The 6,886-nt window shown below is 37.0% G+C and overlaps 1 non-coding gene across 1 annotated transcript; it reads right to left on the bottom strand.

Moving 5' to 3' along the window:
• Positions 1–5,265: 5,265 nt before the first annotated feature.
• On the bottom strand, positions 5,266–5,368 carry LOC132166834 (small nucleolar RNA R71). Its single transcript, XR_009438635.1, has one exon. It is a non-coding gene; the product is annotated as a small nucleolar RNA R71 (small nucleolar RNA).
• Between the last annotated feature and the right edge of the window lie 1,518 nt (positions 5,369–6,886).

Raw genomic sequence — 6,886 nt, 5'->3', positions numbered from 1 at the left:
TTCTCTCTTTGAGCCCAAATCTTCCAGACTTACTTCATTTTCTTCCAAAAGCCTACAACAGCATGGAAAACACATAAAAGAACTAAAATAGCACAAATTAACAATACTTGAGGAATTATCACACATAAGTTTAAGGGCTAAAATATGAATATTTTGGCACTTAATAGTGGTGGATATCAAAGCCCTACCTTTTATTATTATCAACTCAACATCAATCTTTGTTTTGTTTTACTTACGAAATTTATTTTAAACAAAATTTAGCAATCCTTGTGGGAATGATCTCGTACTTGCGCCATATACTACAATATTGATCTTGTGCACTTACAAGTAAAACGTACAATTATTTGCCTATTAATTTAGGTAGATATTTGCACAACAAACAACATAGCACATAATTTATTTATTTTTTGACAGAAAAAAGACAAATAAATTAAAACAAACAAACCGACAATGTGCCTTTCCATACTATGGAAAATAAATCCTAAACCTAAAGAAAAACTAAGCTAAAGGGAGAACTACTCTGAAAATTTTGTACTCAGCAACCTTTGTAGCCTCCTCCCATGTCTCTTCTATTTATAGGGCTTTGTCTAGGGTTTTTTGTCCCCAAAAATTGGCTAGGGCTTCTTTTCCCAAAACACACGGCACTGGTGCTAAGCTAGAACTGGTAAGTGTGCTCGGTCGCACACTAGGTGCGCTCGAGCACACTCGAGCATGTGGCATTGTCTCCTGCGGCACAGCGTGATGAGTGTCAAATATTGCATATTTGAGCCCCTTAATTTGCATATTTTAATCTTGTAATTGTATTATAATCTAACGTTTTATTTTAGTTTTGTAATTTCAGTGTTTTGAAGGCTACTAAAGGAAAGAGTGGATATAATGTGAGAAATACAAGTTTTTGAAAGAAAGCCACCAAGGAAGCATCAAGTGCACACCATAGTGTGTTTTGAAGCACACCCGTCCGGACGGCACAAATGCTCGTCCTGACGAACGTGCGCTCAAGCGCACATCCATGCCGCTTGAGCGCACTCGGGAGCAAAACACATCCGAACGAGGAAAACTCCTGTTTGGATGGACGCGTCAGATACGATTTTCTGCCCACCGCTATTTTGAGGAAAAAACCCTATAAAATGATATATAAAAGAAATAAAAAATAAAAAATAAAAATGAGAGGAGGTTGCAGAGGATGATTTTTCAGAGAAGAGAGATGGAAGTCTAGGTTTTTTCCTTGCTTTTGGTGCCCTCAATTTTGGGCGTTTTGTTTTGTAAGCTTCTAAATAATCCATGAATTCAATTACATTTTTATTTTCTTTCAATTCCATGAGAGGCTAAACCCTCAACCAAGGTTGAGGATGAAACCCTACAGATGATTAGAAACATAATTTTTCGTGAAATATATATTATTATATATATATATATATATATATATATATATATATATATATATATATATATATATTTTCTGATTATATGAATTGTATTTCTGATTGTTCTAGTTTAATTCAATTAATTGTTGATCCCTTTTAATTCATTGCTTGTTTTATTTGTTAAAATATTGGATATTCATTGTGATTCGTTCAACGGATACATTGGATGATTTAATTTAAAATATTGGATATCCTTTGTGATTTGTGCAAAGAACAAATACTTTGGATGATTTAATTAATCTTTCAAGCAAAAATAGAACATACATAAAATGTGTCGTTGAAAACTTCGGATAATATTGATGAACATGAAACATGTTGCTATGATTTTGTGAATGCTAATTTAAAAACCTTAGTGCTTTGTCCATTGATTTATCTAATCTTGTTAAGTTTATGCTTTTCTTTTCTATTTCAAAATCAATCAATTTTTGTGACTAGGTTAAGATTTAATTAGTTTAGGTAAATTTTGTTTTGAAAAACACAATTCCCTGTGGGATCAACCACGCACTTGCAATCCTTTTACTGCAAACGATTCGTTCACTTGCGAGTTTTAAAATTTTCACAACAAGTTTTTGGCGCTGTTGCTGGGGAATTGATTTGATTTTTGATAACAATTTATTTCTAGATTAATTTTATCTTTCTACAATTTTTAGCTAGTGATGAGTGCCAAATATTGCATATTTGGATCCCTTAATTTGCATTTGCTAAGAGCACTCCCAGCAGACTCCCTATAAGGGGGTCTGTTCCCTAAATTTAGGGAATATGTCTAAAAAATCACAAAAAACACCCCACAGCAGATTCCCTATATGGTTCCTTAAACCATCAGCTGCTACAGTTGAACCCAATGTTTGGGGTTCAACTGTAGCAGTCCTTGTGATTATTATAATCATAAAAAAAAAACGCTCTCTCTCCTATTACTCCTTTTCACGCAGTCATCACCATTATTTTTCTCCGTTCTTTCTTCTCCACCCTCTTCTTCTTCTGCACTTCTGCACTTCATCTAGTTCAAGTAAAGCAAAATTACTAGCAGAAATATAAACCCAGTTGATTTTTGCCCTCAAGAAACCAAATCTCCATCTTCACTCTCACGGCCACTCAAAGGATTTACACCCAAAATTAACAACAAATAAAACCCACAAAATCAATCATCCCCAAACAACTTAAATCGTTCCAGAACTCACCAAAACTCAACCAAAACTCAACCACAAGCTCCACAACAACCCAATCAAAAATCATCAAGAACACAATTGATTACCCAAATAAAAATACCCAGAGAATCAACCCCATCACAATCAAATACCCATAACTCTCTCTCTCCCTCCCTCACTCTCACGTTTTCTCTCTGTTTTCTAAAGCTGGTTTCGCTGCAGATAATGATTGAGAGGATAAGAATATGAGGATAACCATTCGGCATAGCAAAAATTCTCCCTTTTCTGTCTTCGTGAGCGAGAATCTACTGGGGGAAAGTGAGGTAGAGAGTGAGATCTAGAAAGGGAGAGAAAGGTGTGGCTGGTGTAAAGAAAAGAAGAAAACAGAGAGTGAGAGAGGGAGGTGTGGCTGGTGTAAAGAAAAGAAGAAAACAGAGAGTGAGAGAGGGAGATGTGACCAGGGAAGGGAAAGAAGACGGAGATGAGAGAGATGAAAAAGAAAAATGTTTTTAGAATAAAATAATATATTATTTTAATGAAAATGAAAATAATATTTTAATGATGTAGGGAATGATAAAGGGAAGCTATTGTGGAGTTTTTGTAGGTAGGGAAGCAAAAAGTGGTTTGGATCCTTAAATATAGGGAACATGGTTGGGTAGCTGCTGGGAATGCTCTAAGCCTTTAGCTTTATTATTTTCTGATGTTTATGTTAGTTTTGATGTTTTGCAGGTTGTTAAGGGAAAATTGTGGTATTATAGTGAAAGATACAAAGAAAGTGAAAAAGTGCATTTTTGGGAAGTGGGATCGAGCGCAAGTCAGTACGCTCGAGCACATTTGCTCACTTAAGCCCAGCAGTGACGTGCTCGAGCGCACCCTTGCCTAAGCCCAAGCACGCTTTCCCATGCACTGACCTGGCAACGCTGAAGCCCGAGGTTTTTTGTATTTATATCATTCTTTTATTTTGTAAAGATACCAAGGGGATGCGCCCCAGAGAGCAGAGAAGAAAAATAAAAGGAAAAAGTGCCGCAAGGCACTCAGGCAGCAGAGTTGAACTTCTCACTTCTCCATGTATTTCTAGCTTTAATTTATTTCTTTTGTATTTTAAGGTTTAATGTTTAACACTTTATCTGTGAAATTTATTTTCATAATCATGAGAGGCTAAACCCTCAACTAAGGTTGAAGATGAAGCCTCACCATTGATTAGCACACCTCATTTTCATGTAATGTTTGTACAATTCCGACATTTATTGTAGTTGATGTTCTATTTCAATTCAATTATTTGATTAAATTCTTTTAATTGATTCTTTCAATTATTATTTGTGAAAACATTGGATATTTAGTGTTTTTCATCCGAAGGATACATTGAAGGATTCAATTGAAATTGGATATCCATTGTGATTCGTAAATCAAACGGAGGATGATTCGATTTGAGTTGGGTATTTTTTGTGATTTGTATGATGGATGGATTCATGAATGTTTCAATAGATTATTTTTATAAAAAAATAGAACCTGCATAGGGTTTTATTGCTTGTCGGATGTATGAACAAAACATGAGAATGTGTGCTTTGATTTGGTGAGTGTGAATTCTAAAACCTTGGTATTTTTATCATTGGATTTAGTAAATTTTATTTAGTTTACAATTTTGCAAGAAAAATCACATCATTTTCGGAACTAGGTTAAAATACAATTAGTTTAGATAGAAATTTATTTTCACGACACAATTCCCAGTGGATTCGACCTCTCACTTGGAAAAACTATATTGCAAATGACTCGTGCACTTGTGAGTATCATTTAAAACTCACAACAGCTAGGATTTTTTTACTTGTGCAATTTGATTATTTTCTTTTTCTGCACATCTAAAAAAAAAAAAAAAAACTCTATTTTTGCTCTGTTCTGCTGAAGTTTTTGCTAGTTCGTTTCTGCAGAGGCCGTTCGAACGGTGCTTGCTGCTCTATTTTGTTTTTGTTTTGTTCTGTTTGCTAGTATATGCCGAACGAACTTTGCATTCTGTGCTCAAGTGCACCTTCGCAGACAGCACCAACAGACTGGCAGTAGCTGAAAAATTTGTCCTATTTTTTTGGTCCTTTTTTGTGAGTTTTTAATTTTTGTTTGAATTTAATTTTTGTGATTCCTTATTAAAATTGTGACATTTGTGTTTGTTAGCTTAGTTTAGTTTCATACAATTGTGTTAGTGCATGCTTAGTCGTAGATCTTTGAACCTAGAGGCTAGAGCTAATACTCTTAGATCCCGAGATTGAAAGAACTTCTAGAAGGAATCTGAGAACACCTACTAACTTAGAAATTGTTGTTGAGATGGGAGAGTGACTTGAGAATGTGGATGAAGCTAGAACTCTTAGGGAGTTGTTTGCACCCATTGTGACAAACCCTCATTCGTGCATACTGTTGCCTACAACCAATGCTACGCACTTTGATTTGAAACCCCATGTCATCCAACTCCTACCTTCATTCAATGATCTAGAGAATGAGAATCCCTACAATCATGTGAATACATTCCTAGACATTTGCTTGACCTTTCGGTTTCAAAATTTCTCTGAGGAATCGGTGCATCTTCGGCTGTTTCCTTTCTCCCTACATGCTTTCGTTAAACTCCAACATGCTCAGATCCATCACTTCATGGGAAACCCTGGTGAGAAAGTTTTTGAATAAATTCTTCCTGATGTCCAAAGTCAATGAATACCGTCGGGTGATTAGTGGTTTTACTCAAGAAGAGGAGGAGAAATTCTATGAGAGCTGGGAGAGGTTTAAAGAATTGACTTTGAAATGCCCACCCCACGGATTTGAGACTTGGCGGCTCATTCAGTTTTTCTACAACGGTTTAACTCAACTGAACCATAACATGATTGAGTCAATGAACGGTGGAAGTTTCTTAAGTCTCACAGGCAACATAGCCTATAAATCTTTGGACAAACTGTTTGACAGTTCGCAGCAGTGGGGTTTTTCAAGCTGCCAAGATAATCCCCATGCCCCCAAGAAGCAAGGCAACTATGAGGTGAAAGATGAGGCTGTTTTAAGGTGGAAACTCGATGCCTTCACGCTTACAGTTGAAGCTCTATTTGTAAGCCAATCTGTTAACTTGGCAAATGCCCACCCAATTGAAGGATGCTCCTTATATGCTAGTCTATGCACTTGGCCCAAAACTGCCCGTCTCTGTCAACATTTGTAGAGTGTCCGATGGAGCAAGTCAATGCTTTCAATGATTATCGGAAAGCATCAAGTGGACCTTTTGCGAAGACATACAATCCAAGGTGGCGGAATCACCCCAACTTCTCTTGGAGGCAAAATCAACCACTAAATCAAGGAGGAGCTTCTACTCATGCTCAGAATCAATAGCCTCCTGGATTCACTCCACAGGCTCAGAATCAATTCTGCTCAATGCATTAAGCCCAACCTCCTACGTTCCAATCTACCACTCAAGTGCCAACATCTTCGTCATAGTCATCTTTGGAAGACACACTGAAGGCATTCATGCAGCTAATTGGCCAATCCATGCATTAGGTTAAGAATGCCACCATGATCAACACCCAAGCAATTGCTAAGATGGAAAGTCAAATTGGTCAGATAGCAAATCAGTTGGGTGAGAAAGAAAAATGAAAGTTCCCAAGTCAACCTTTGCCTAACCCAAAAAGGCAGTTTGTTATTGGAAGTTCCTCTAATCCTACCCATGGGCAGGAGCATATGCAAGCCATTGTGACTTTGAGGTCAAGAAAACAAGTGGATAATAGAGTGGCGGTGCCTGAAGAGAACCTTGACATGGAAAAGGGGGAGAACAGCCACAACAATCCTACAAGAGAGCCTGAACCAAACACGACCATCCCCATTGTTGATGAGTCACTCCTGAAGTTTGTCCCATAAGCTCCTTATCCAGAAAGACTTAAAGCTCCCAAGAAAGGAGCAAAATTTGAAGACATTTTAGAGGTGTTCAATCAAGTTTAGATAAACATCTCGTTTTTAGATGCCATCTAGCAAGTGCCTTCGTATGCTAAGTTTCTGAAGGATTTGGTCACTGTCAAGAGAAATGACAAATGTTCCTAAGAAAGCCTTTCTGACTAAGTAGATCAGTTCCATCCTTCAATGCAAGCTCCCTATCAAATATAAGGACCTTGGTTGTCCTACAATTTCTTGCATGATAGGAGATAACCAGGTTGAAAGGGTTTTGTTGGATCTGGGAGCAAGTGTGAATCTTCTCCCATATTTAATCTACCTACAATTGGGGTTAGGAGAATTGAAGCCCACATCAGTGACACTCTAGTTCGCTCATAGTTATGTGAAGATCCCAAGAAGAATCATTGAGGATGT

Source organism: Corylus avellana, chromosome ca11, assembly GCF_901000735.1.
Source record: "Corylus avellana chromosome ca11, CavTom2PMs-1.0".
In the NCBI taxonomy this organism is placed as follows: Eukaryota; Viridiplantae; Streptophyta; class Magnoliopsida; order Fagales; family Betulaceae; genus Corylus; species Corylus avellana.
This window is presented reverse-complemented; position numbering and strand designations above follow the sequence as displayed.